The following is a 13,452-nucleotide window of genomic DNA, read 5'->3' as shown; positions in this document are numbered from 1 at the left end:
GACAAAGGCAGAGTTGCTGCCCTAACCTCAGTGGAGTCTGCAGAGCTTGAGGCATTTACAGACCGTCCAGTCCCTTGTGATGATGTCTTTCCCTCACCTTGAATGGACAATACAAGAATTCTGATGGGCGAGACACAGCGGACAGCCAATGAACCAAGCTACGTGCCACGTGGGAAAGCTTCTTAAATAACACACATGCCTGAGCCCCTCTCCAGCTGTTCTAAATCACTGACCATGGAAGCCTAGGAATCTATATTTTTTACAAGCAGAATCTGTTCCCCCAGTCAGGGAATTCTGGTAATCAGATGAGTTTGAGAAAAACAGAAAAGAGGAAACACTTGAAGGATCACTGGCATCTTATGTGCCACTTCTTCCTTGTCAAAAGCACCTAATCACTGCTGTCCTCAAGAATCTCATGCTGCTGGGTCACATTTGGAGGCCAGAATTTTCATTTTTTTCCAGATAAGGTATAAAAATCATGGTTTTTGTTTATGGTGAGTCAGTTTTATAGCTATAATATAGCAACATAAATAACCAAAGATGCCATAAAAGTTAAACAGAAAAAGTTAGCATAAGACATCTTATCTTAATGGTTACAGTGAGCTCCCACTAAATTTTTGGAATAAATGCATATAAGAATTTGTTAGTCCTTTAGGAAAACAGATACACAGCATAGCAAAGCATGGTAACATTAGCCTGACTTGGGAATTTGAAAGCCTGGATTTCAATCTTGGCTTTCCTATAAAGAAGCAAGTTACCGAACTTCTCATTTATAAAAAGGGATAATAATGATTTTACCATTATAATTAAGTAAGAAATAAGTATACCAGGATTTGCCTGGTGGTCCAGTGGTTAAGAATCCACCTTACAATGCAGGGGATGTGGGTTCAATCCCTGGTTAGGGAACTAAGATCTCACATGCCTTGGAGCAACTAAACCCACGTGCCACAAGTACTCAAGTGCGCGCTCTCTGGAGCCTGTGTGACACAACTAGAGAGTTTGTGCACCCCAACGAAAGCTCCCAGAGGAAGCAACAATATTCCACTTGGCAACTAAGACCTGATACAGCCAAATAAATATTAAAAAAAAAATAGCTGCATCACTAATTAAAACATATTTGAGCACTCTTTGTGTGTGTGTGTGTGTGTGTGTGTGTGTGTGTGTTCAGTCATGTCCGACTCTTTGCAACCCCCATGGACTGTAGCCTGCCAGGCTGCTCTGTCCATGCAATTTTCCAGCCAAGAATACTGGAGAAGGTTGCCATTTGCTACTCCAGGGGATCTTTCTAACCCTGTGTTTCTTGAGTCTCCTGCACTGGTAGGCAAATTCTTCACCACTGCACCACCTGGGAAGCCTTATTTTGTACTAGACACTATTCTAAACTATTCTAACTATGCTCTTTTAATCAATCAAAGATGTATTCCACTAATTTTAATTATTTGTTTATAATCTCTCCTCTACCCAACTCCTCCCAAGCTAAAATATAACAATCATACAAACTCAATTATTACATTCAATAGTATCATAAGCCACCTGTTTGAAAAGAAACATTTCAATCTTCAAAGGAGTGTTAGGAGGCAGGTTCCTTCATTCTCCCCTATTATATAAATAAGAAAGTTCAGGCAGATTAGATAATTTGCTCCAGACCATACAGCTTGTAAATGAGACAATCTAGCATCCTTAACCACTGTGCTAAATGTCTCCAGCACAAAACATGCAGAATAGATTGTAGTCCTTTCTCCCAAGCTCCACTAATTCAGAATCTTGGGTGGTAAAGACAGATCTCATGCTTCTAATTAGTTTTACACATATTCCTTCCCCAGAACATTAAATGGAATTGCCTCCTGAAGCCATCTACCCACCCCATCTGGTTGAGCAAGGATTCCCTGTTGTCTCTTGTTAAGTCTGCTGCTGCTGCTGCTAAGTCGCTTCAGTTGTGTCTGACTCTCTGAGACCCCATAGACGGCAGCCCATGAGGTCCCCCCATCCCTGGGATTCTCCAGGCAAGAACACTGGAGTGGGTTGCCATTTCCTTCTCCAATGCATGAAAGTGAAAAGTGAAAGTGAAGCCGCTCAGTCGTGTCCGACTCTTAGCGACCCCATGGACTGCAGCCTACCAGGCTCCTCTGTCCATGGGATTTTCCAGGCAAGAGCACTGGAGTTGGCTGCCATTGCCTTCTCTCTTTTTAAGTCTATATAAGCCTAAATTTCAAGCTGAGGATGTCTTCTGCCTGTGTTTGTGCGTGCATGCTCTGTCGTTTCAGTCGTGTCCAACTCTTTGAGGCTCCATGGACTGTAGCCCGCCAGGCTTCTCTTTCTATGGGATTCTCCAGGCAAGAATACTGGAGTGGGTTGCCATGCTTTCCTCCAGGCAATCTTCCCACCCCAGGAATCAAACCCACAGGTGGATTCTTTATCACTGAGCAACCAGGGAAGCCCTGCTTGTGTCTACCTGCCCTTTATTATTAATAATTATAATTTGTATTTACAATTAACACAGTCAACATTTCAGCTGGACCACACTCCACTAACTTCATACAAAGCAGTGATAACCTAAAAGCAAGCACAATTACTCTGCCTACTTTTGCATTTATACAGTGCTTTGTGAAGTGAGTGAAAGTCACTCAGTTGTGTCCAACTCTTTGCGACCCCATGGACTATACAGTCCGTGGAATTCACCAGGCCAGAATACTGGAGTGGATAGCCTTTCCCTCCTCCAGGGGATCTTTCAAACCCAGGTCTCCCTCACTGCAGGCACATTCTTTAGAAGACAGCAATTCTCAGCAGGTTAAGTGTGACACCACTGAATCCAGTAACTGAATTTGGGTGTTAACTTCATTTTAGGCTAGAATCTCAGGAAGGGTTGAGTAGAACTACAAAGGGGAAATTATAAACAAAAAAGAAGTCAACTTCATAATATAAAGTTTTGATTGCCTGGAAAATGTGCAGCTGCTGCTGCTAAGTCGCTTCAGTCGTGTCCAACTCTGTGCGACCCCATAGACGGCAGCCCACCAGGCTCCCCAGACCCTAGGATTCTCCAGGCAAGAACACTGGAGTGGGTTGCCATTTCCTTCTCCAATGCATGAAAGTGAAAAGTGAAAGTGAAGTCGCTCAGTCTTGTCCGACTCTTAGCGACCCCATGGACTGCAGCCTACCAGGCTCCTCCTTCCATAGGAATGCCTATTTTAATTAAGTCAATCTTTCTCAAAGGTTTCAGGGCAAGGCAGTTAGAAAGTGACCATTTTCAAAGTAACTATTTAGCTCATCTACACTTTACAAAAAGATACATGACAAACATCTATTGTTTTTCAAGATCAATTAATCATCTTGCTCTTACTTTTAAAAATGAATCCACCTTGAAGTTTAAGGATGCATTCACCAATTGAATGACACAGGTGTGCCAAGACACAGACGTATATGCTTTTATTCCTTGAGAAGGAATCTAAAGACATACTTGAGAACTGTAACATCTGCAATACTGCTCAAACTAATTCCAGGAGTTTCACTTGTTCTAAAGAGAGAGTCAACTTAGCTGAACAATAAAATAATGCCCAGTTATAGCCCTACTAGAGAAACAGATAACATCACCTGTGCTCCGCTACCTGGAAATATCTCACAAAGAAGTCCACTATCTTTTTTCCACTAAATATTTTTCTTCTCAAGATAGAATTATACTACTATCTTTGTTCAAAGCCAAAGGGAAGAAAAAATACCTCAACATTTAATTTTCTAATCCTCTTAGATCTTGTCAAAACAAGGAAGAGGAAATAAAAAATGGGCAAGAGGCTGATTGTCAATCAAAATGGAAAATTAAAACTGCTCAGCTTGAATTCCACATTGGCTTTAATTGCCAAGTGTCTCAACTTTTTCCTACTCATCTACACTTTTGGAAAACTTAAAAATCTGTCTCCACTATAGTTTAAGATTGTCCTCTATTTCCAAATTAAAAATCACTGTAGCCACACCAGCTAAATGTTTTCCAGTGTTAATTTCTGTGGTTGTGTTATGGAAATTACTGGACATCTGCATTCCAAATATCAATTCTTTTAGTACTGCTGAGTGTTTCATCCCTAAAAATTATTGCTTTAAATTAATATGTAGGCTACTGAAAAGCCATATATTTATAATAGATTATACAGTGGTTGGCTCCCTAAAGAGAATTGTTAACTATGGCACATGGGTTATATACTACTATCAAAACAAAACATCCATCTCCACCCTCTCGGTCTAACACAGGATTCTTATGAATCAGTGTGGTGACACAGAAAGGAATCCGAGACCCAGAATCAAATCTGAGGTCGTGAGCAAGACTTCAATTCCCTCTGGGTCTCTGATTCCAAAGGCATTTCTTTTTCAAATGGTGAAACCAGGGTCTCTAAATTCTAAAATCTCTTTAGTCAGTCATTATCAGTCCCCTATCCATCTCCAGAAAGTTTACCATACAATCATCAAGTACATTAACACGGCCAAACATCAATCTCTAGGTCTTTCTTAAATGCCACATGCTATCACCGATTTCTGAGGCAATTTGAATTAAAAACAAAGGGAAAAAAAGAAAGAAACAAAGAAACAAACGTAATGTAAGTAGAATGAGCAATTACATAAGAACGTGATTGTAATCTGAGTTCAAGGATACTAGGCATGTGCATTCACCAAAGCACAAAGACAACTCTGTGAGTGAAAGGATTTCAAAAGATGGGAGTGCAGATAAGAGGGTATCAGTCAGGCAATACTCAGCCAAAGGAGCACTCAGAATGGTGCAGAGGGGACCTCTACTGCTATGCTTTCCAAATCCCACTGTAGCCTTTGCACCAGGGGATTAATCCCACTGGCTTCTCTCAGAATTCTAACTCTTCGGGGACAAACTCTCCTCTGGGCCTCCAGATGAACTATCATTTGCTTACAGTTATACCATCATGCGTTTATGGCTACAGAGTCATAAATTACTAGAATCTGGGACTTTCCTGGTGGTCAAGTGGCTAAGACTCTGCACTCCCAATGGAGCAAACCCAAGTTTGATATCCAGTCAGAGAACTAGATCCCACATGCAACTGAAGATATGGAAATGCTACAACGAAGACTGAAGATCCTGTGTGCTGCAGCCAAGACTTGGTACAACCAAAATAATAATAAGAAGAAGATTTTTAAAACAAAAGAATTATTAAAAATAAAATACTAGAACCTATCCAACTCCTTACATTATAAGGAAACTAAAGCCCAAAGAAGTTAATCAACTTACTGAACACAGACTCATTACCTTGCCAGCCAAGCAAGACAAATATCCCTACTGGCTATATTATAAAGGACTTAGAGGCAGAGACATGTTTAAAAATTAAAACAAACACATACATACTGAGTATCTACTATACACCATGCCAACCACTGAGACCTGTGTGCTTCCTTCCGATGAAAGGTTAACTAATTTGAAGTCTCATTTAAAACATGCACTACAAATTTGCACAGTACCCTTCCTTGAACAGTTTACAAGAATTACATAAATAACTTTCAAAGAATGGACATTTTTTAAAAAAAAAAAAAAAAGATCCGACATCAATAAGTTTTTTTAAAAAAACGCAAGGGCAGGGAAGGAAATGCTACACGTGCCAGAGAAAATCTAGGCCCTGCCACGCTCATATTCAAAGCTCTCACTTCAGAAACCCACGGCGAGTTCAGCTGAAAGAAGAAATGAGACTTACTACCTTTAGTTAGCTTCTAAATAATTAGAGCCACCGTTGTGGACATCTACTTTAAGACTGATGCTAAATGCGTCCCTGGTGGCTCAGATGGTAAAGAATCTGCCTGCAATGCAGGAGACTCGGGTTCAAACCCTGGGTTGGGAAGATCCCCTGAAGAAGGGAGTGGCAATCCACTCCAGTATTCTTGCCTGGAGAATCCCAGGGACAGAGAAGCCTGATGGGCTACAATCCATGGGGTTGCAAAGAGTTGGACACGACTGAGCGACTACACTTTCTTTCACTTTAAATGCACCAATTTCATTCATGATTTGGGATACGCAAAGTAGAAATGACCTGGTAAGTCTGGGTCTTACTGCACCTTATTCACAGAAGGAAGAATTGTAATAGTGGTTCTCAAACTTGACTAGCATTAGAATCACCTGGGAAAACTTTCAAAGCCAGGTGCCAAGGCCACACTCCAAATCGATTACATCAGAATCCCTAGGGTGGGACTAGGAGTAGCTTTTAAATCTCCCCAGATGTTTGTAACACACAGTCAAATGAACGTTGACGATAGCAAGAGTCAATCTCATTCCAAAATTCTACATCTAAATCAACTCATGTCCACTGGAACAGGTAATTCTAATGTTAATAAAGGCTGGCTGCTGTAACTAAATCTCTGCTAAAAGCTGTAGTAATTTACCAACATAAAAGTGTGAACAATCAAAGTGAATGGCATATCACAAGCATTCAAAGAGTCACTGGCCACCTAACCAGAAAAATCTAAAATTAGAAAGTGAAAACAGAAGACAATTTGAGCCAAGAACACATTTCAGATACATAACACTTAAACAATTTGAGATAACACATGAGATCCAATTGTAATTTCCTAATTTCCCTCTCTCTAATAAATACTCATAAGACCTTAAAACGACATACCAAAGAATCTTTCTCTCAATAATCTCCTACCATAGTTGATGCTGAAAGTCTTTAAGATGAAATTCTGTACCTGTTTTGTAAAAATTTATTAAAAGCCCTAGTGTTGGGCTTAACTTTTCTCATCTTCTTTATGGTCTTTCATTGCTAATTCACCTCACAGTGTACTTTGTCTGCCATATCCACTCCCCAAGAAAGAATAAAAACAGCAACAACAAAAAATTAAAATAATGATCTATAGTTTGTGTTTTATTCTGACTGATCTTTTCTTGAGCACTAGGTCAGAAAAAATATAAAATATGTTCTATCATCATGCTTTCTAATACCCTGCCTTTGCAAAATGAGACAATTATGTTTAGTCACTGAATTATTTTAAAATAACAATGCACACAAACCTTCAGTCCTTGGGCATCTAAAAGCCGATTTCTTCCCAACGTAGTGGGTCACAGAAAATACAAACGTATTTTAATATTGCAAGTAATTCTTACAAAGTCAGTAAGATAAGCATACTGAAAAACATATATATATATATATGGACAGAGTGTTTATGCTCGTTGCAGCAAACACAGCACTATGTAAAGCCCAGATCCCTTAGCAAACACACACGATAGACTGATTCACCTTGAGATCAAGCCATCAGTCCATTCCATTCCATAATTAAAGCTTAATAGTCTAATATGATTCAATATTCCCCAACAATAATAAAATGCTGTTAATCTCTGCTTCCTAACCTGACTCTATGCTTCTGCTGCTAAGTCAATTCAGTTGCGTCCGACTCTGTATAAGATATTCTAATAAATCTTTGGGGACAGAGTCTACATAAGATTTTGAAGCACAGTGCCCAACTTTTATCAAATGGTCCCTGGAAAATATTTGTTCCAAAAAAGGGTAAACTTTTAATTCAACAATAAATGAGAAGGGGGTTATCAGGTTCAATGAAATTGACAGTAAGTTAGATGGCTATACTATTACAGTATCAGGAGAACAAACTGAAACAAAAGCCTGGCTATTATCTGGATTGTTTGTGGTTCTGAACCTGCTGTTATGTGTTCTGTGGAATATGGACGGGACGCTTTACTTTCATTGAGCTAAGTCTTCTCACTTAAACGATGAAATAGAATAATACAACTTCTTAGCTTCTTTTTTAACATACAAAATTTAAGCAATTTAAGTTTGTTAGAAAGTCTGAACAATTTTATTTAAATGATTACCATGAGAAAGAGGCTAAAAGTGGTCAACATAAGTCAGCACCTGAAATGCTGTACTTCACTGCATTCTATATTTACTGTTTCTTGTCACGAAGCTGAAAATATTTCTATTAAATCCACAGGTACCAGAGACTGCTTACTGCTTGGGTTTATGACCAATGGTAATTAAAATGAGAAACAGAAAGACTACAATAAACTTGGGATTATTTCCCTATTTTTATTATAAAAACATCATATAAATAATGATACTTATACTACCAGTAATTTATTTAAGGGGGAAAAAACCCTACAAGGTCCTTTACAGCAGGTTCATACTGAGCTTCTTTGAGGTTTTCCTCATTTATGACAATAAGATAAAGCAATTCTAAAAATATAGTAAACAACTTTCAAAAGTGTTTTTCTCAAAGTTTGTATCAAATATCATTACATTGTTAGGAAACTGCCTTACTCTAAAATTAAAGTTCTCTATTTTTATTTAGAAAAACATTAACAGAGTATCTCACAGTCCAGAAGTGATGATTAACTGTTCAGTTTAAATATAGTTTCTGAAAAACTATTACTATTGTGAGTCCAAAGGCTAATGTGGAAATCCATGCATGTGAATTCCCTTTTCATAATAAACTAGAGCAAAAAACAATTAACCCAGCTTGTAACTTACTAAACCCCAAAATGACAGATAGTCAAACATCTCTTCATCTTTGAAAAAATAACTATTCTTTAAGGCAGCAAAAAAAAAAAAAAAAAGTGAGCCCAAATTTTCATACCAAAAGAGTTTACAGCAGAAAACGTAATAACTTTATATGTTTATAAGAAAGAGAAGATTTTGGGGGAGACAACTAACAGTCTTGTCTAATCTACTTACATAATTTATAGACACTGAAAACTGCACCCAGAGAGACATCATTTTGCCTGAGAAACATAACTTTAATTTCAAAATTTTAAGCTTCATAAACAAAAATCTCTTGACACAACACAAAACTATACCTATGTGTATGAGTATGCATACATATGTATTTACTTCCTAAGCTCTGTCCTGGAACAGGAAACGTGCTCAGTCACCTCAGTTGTGTCCAACACTGTGATCCCACGGACAGCAGCCCACCAGGCTCCTCTGTCCATGGGGATTCTCAAGGCAAGAATACTGGAGTGGGCTGCCATGCCCTCCTCCAGGGGATCTTCCCAACTGAGGGATCGAACCCCCCTCATCTGTGTCCTGTTCACTGCAGGTGGATTCTTTACCCACTGAGCCACCTAGGAAACCCAGAAGAGGAAATAACCCAGTAGCAGGAAGCAAATCCAGCACCCAGATCTTAGTTAATCCAATAAAAGGAACCAGGGATCCTCAACGAAACGGGTGATTCTAAAACAGGTCGGGAAACACAAGATGAACCCGGAGCATTCAGAAGTACCTGAATGTAAGAAAGTGCCCAAGAGGAAAAAAGGCAGGGACATGGCAAATGAGCACAAGAGCCGCAATGTCGAGCAATAAAATAATGTGCTATTAAATTATAACCCAAGAATAAAATGAATATCCCTGAATCCATACTGGCATAAATAACCGACTGAATACAAATGAGGAAAATAAAATGCATAAAGGTGAAAAAATATTCATATTCTAATGTCAAGTGAACAAAGGCAAGATAGAAACCCATAAAAAAAAAGAAAAAGAAGTATAATTGAGGGAGAAGAGGTAATGTTCGTTAGAGAAGAATTTCAAGTTATTTACAAAGATGTTTCCTCCATTGGGGTGGGGCAGTTAACAGCAAAGAAACCTGGGAGGCACCAGCCCAGCCAGGTAATCAAGTCAGCACCAACTGTGATAGGTCACGTGGACAGGATGTATCCTCGATATCGTATGATCAAACAGCACGGTCTTCCTCCCAGAACTTCACAGCCACACTCTAGTCATGAGAAAAACACCGGACAAACCCAACTGACAGACATTGTATAAAAACAACTGACCATCAGGCCTGAAGCAACCAAAGTCAGGGGGAGCAAGGAAAGAGTGAGAAACACACAGTCTGATGTCCTGGTTGCTCCTGGAACAGAAGGCGCATTTGTGAGAAACTGAGGGTTAACAGCAATGCACCAGAGTTGGTGCCTTAGTTCTCACGGATGAATCACGGTAATAAAAGACAGGGCAACAGGAGAAACCCAGTGAGGCACACTCAAGGACTTGTTACAGTATCTTTGCAATTCTTCTATAAACTAAAAATATTCCAGGATGAAAGTTTACTTTTGAAAAAACTATATTCATATGGACAGATCTATCCGAAAATCACTTCACGTCACAGCTAAAAAAACTACAACAATGCGAAAAAACTTCATAGGTTCAGGCTGTGGACACCCAACATCTGATTCTTTGATTTTTGGATTCTAGTTTGGGAATGATTTGCAGAGTAGAAACATTCATCATTTCAAAGACCTAAGAGCTTAAACCACTTACTCTCTCCTTTCATCTTAACCACATCCAGGGATCAAGACCTGGTGATTCTTCACCCTCAACACCACCTCTTCCGTCCCTGAGAGGTTAGAAATTTGTTTCCCACGATAGTCTTTTCCTCCTAGTCAATTTCACACAACTGTTAAATCTCTGAAACACAAAACCTGCAGACCTTTGATGACACCCTAGCTTAAACACAGACACCACACACACACATACACACAGATGCTCTTACTAAAAGTCATAGTACAGAGTAATAACTAATCTTCACCTACCTCTCACTACTCCTTCCCCAAGCAGCTCACTCTCTAGTCAAAACAATTTCTTTCCCAAAGCCCACAGCACTCTGGGGCTTTTTTATTTTTCTGTTATGCGGTTTTGTGGGGATTTTTGGTTTTCGTTATTTATTTATTTGTCTGTGTTGGGTCTTAGCTGTAGCACAAGTGATCTTCATTTCGGCATGCAGGATCTTTCGTTGCAATACAGACTCTCTGGTTGTGGCGCACACACTCAGTGGTGTGGCATGCAGGTTCTCTAGTTGTGGCACTCAGGCTCCGGAGCACATGGGCTTAGTAGACGTGACGCACAGGCTTAGCTGCTCCAGTGGGATCTTAGTTCTGCAACCAGGGATCTAACCTGCATCCCACTCATTTGCAAGGTGATTCTCTCTTCTCTTATTTTTTAATAGCTTCTTAACCTGCACTTTTTTAAACTTTTTCAAAAATGTTATTCATTTACTTATTTTCAGCTGCACTAGGCCTTTGCTGCTGTGCACAAGCTTTCCCTAGTTGCAGCAAGTGGGGGCTACTCTCCAGCTGCAGTGAGCCCGCTTACTGAGGTGGCTTCTCTTGCTGCAGAGCACAGGATCAAAACCGTGTCCTCTTCATTAGCAGGCAGATTCTTAACCACAAGGAAGTCCCTGGAGCTTGTTTTTTTTTCCTCAATACTTTTCATCCTGTGTTGGATTGTGAACCCCTAAAAACGAGGAAATAGCCATTCTTATTTATTCAGATTCATCCTCCACCATCTAGCACTAAAGTTTATGCATAACAGGTACCTAAAATGCCCTTTAATTTTCTTGAAAATATTTCCACATTAAATCAATATGAAAATCTCAAACAAAAAAGAAAAAAAAAAAAATCCTCAATCATCAGTTAACATGTTCTCTGTTCAAAACGATCATTTGACTGCCTTCAAATCATCTTTTCCATTTCACATCAAATCAAATGACCAGCACTGAACTGAACAAGTTACTGTAGATAAGACAGTATCTTTGACTGCAGCTGTGAGCAACTGCTGGGGCTACCCAGATGGCTCAGTGGGTAAGAATCCGCTTGCAATGCAGGAGACTCGGGTTCGATACCTGGGTTGGAAAGATCCTCTGGAGGAGTGCATGGCAACCCACTCTAGTGTTCTTGCCTAGAGAATCTCATGGATAGAAGAGCCTGGAAGGCTATAGTCCACAGGGTCACAAAGAGTCAGACACAACTGAAGTGACTGAGCACACAGGCACGCGTGTGAACAAGTGCAGAGTTAGTCACTCAGTCATTTCCGACTCTTTGCAACCCCTTGGACTGCAGCCAGGCTCCTCTGTCCATGGAATTCTCCAGGCAAGAATACTGGAGGGGGAGCCATTCCCTTCTCCAGAGGATCTTCCTGACCCAGGGATTGAACCCAGGTCTCCTGCGTTGCCAGCAGATTCTATACTATCTGAGCCACCAAGGAAGCCCAAACAACCATAGGGCCACAGCCAAACAGCCACACAATAGAACTGAGAGTGCTTTAAAGCTTCCATGGTATGGTCGACCTTTGGAAGCAGTATTTACTACTCCCTCATAGAGCACACTCACACCCAAAGTAAAGGGAACAGGAAAGCACAGTACAGACCTCTGATTTATCCTCCAAGTGTTGGCCAAATGAGGAGCAAAGCCCTAGCTCTAAGCACTGCTCAGGTTTCCTTGCTCCATCACACCCTGTTTTTCTTGCTTACCAGAGTGGCAGTGATCAACACAAACCTCACACAGAGGCTGGGATGACAGCTTGAAAGGCGGGAAGCAAGGGACGGGCAGCCAGCTGGACAGCAGCCAGGCCGACCTGACCCTGAGTTCCCAGGTCAGCAAAGGATCCCAAACCAACCCATGCATACACGACCCTCATTACAGGGGCATCCACATGTGTAAAGGTGCCTACTCACTAACTTTATCTGTAACCTCAAATTATGGACATCCCTGGTGGTCCAGTGGTTAAGATACCACACTTTCAGATTTCCCTAATGGCACAATGGTTAAGAATTCTGCCTGCCAATGCAAAGCACACCAGTTTGATCCCTTGTCTGGGAAGATCCCACATGCCACGGATCAACTAAGCCCATGCACCACAACTACTGAGCCTGTGCTCCACAAGAGAAGCCACGGCAATAAGAAGAAGCCCTCTCACTGCAATAAAGAATAGCCCGAGCTTCCTGCAACTACAGAAAGCCTGCACGAAGCAAGGAAGAGCCAGAGCTGCCAAAAATAAGCAAATAATTTTTTTTTAAGCAAGCCTGAAATAAAAGACCTCATTGGAAAAAAAAAAAAAAGACTCCATGCTTCCACTGCAGCCTCCATGGATAGGGAACTAAGACCCCAGATGCCACACAGTGTGGCCGAAAAAACCTTAAAATGTAACCCCAAATTGGATACTCAAGGTCCCTTCACAGTCATTCAGGGATGTGTGCAGAGCAGTAAAGATGAGTCACCCTCTGTGCAGGGTCCCAGCTGGGTGGGAAGGGGGCAGTGCTCGCCCACCTTCTTACTGCAGCTCCCACGCAGTACACAAAGGTCCTTGACGGCATAAATTTTGTGCCCCTCCCTTTGGTGATTTCACGGCTTACAGGCCCCCACGCACGATGCTGAAGTGCTATCTAGTAATCCCAAGTGCAAGAGAGCTGTGACCTGCCTCAGGGAGAAAATACACGTTAGGTGAGTTTTGCTCAGGTATAGGATGCAGTGCTGCTGCCCTGAAGTTCAACATCAGTGAAGCCACAGATTTATACTGAGTAACATGTCTTTAAACAGAAACACAGACAGAACAAAATTATACACTGATCAGTTGATGAAAATGTGACCAGAGGCTTGCAGAAACCTAGCTGAGTATTTGCCAGGAGCAACAGTCTAGTATTGGCTAAGCCAGTGTTCTCTGTAACTATACA

The sequence above is a fragment of the Bison bison genome, unplaced genomic scaffold, assembly GCF_000754665.1.
Source record: "Bison bison bison isolate TAMUID 2011002044 unplaced genomic scaffold, Bison_UMD1.0 scf7180017864060, whole genome shotgun sequence".
NCBI classification, from domain to species: domain Eukaryota; kingdom Metazoa; phylum Chordata; class Mammalia; order Artiodactyla; family Bovidae; genus Bison; species Bison bison.
This window is presented reverse-complemented; position numbering follows the sequence as displayed.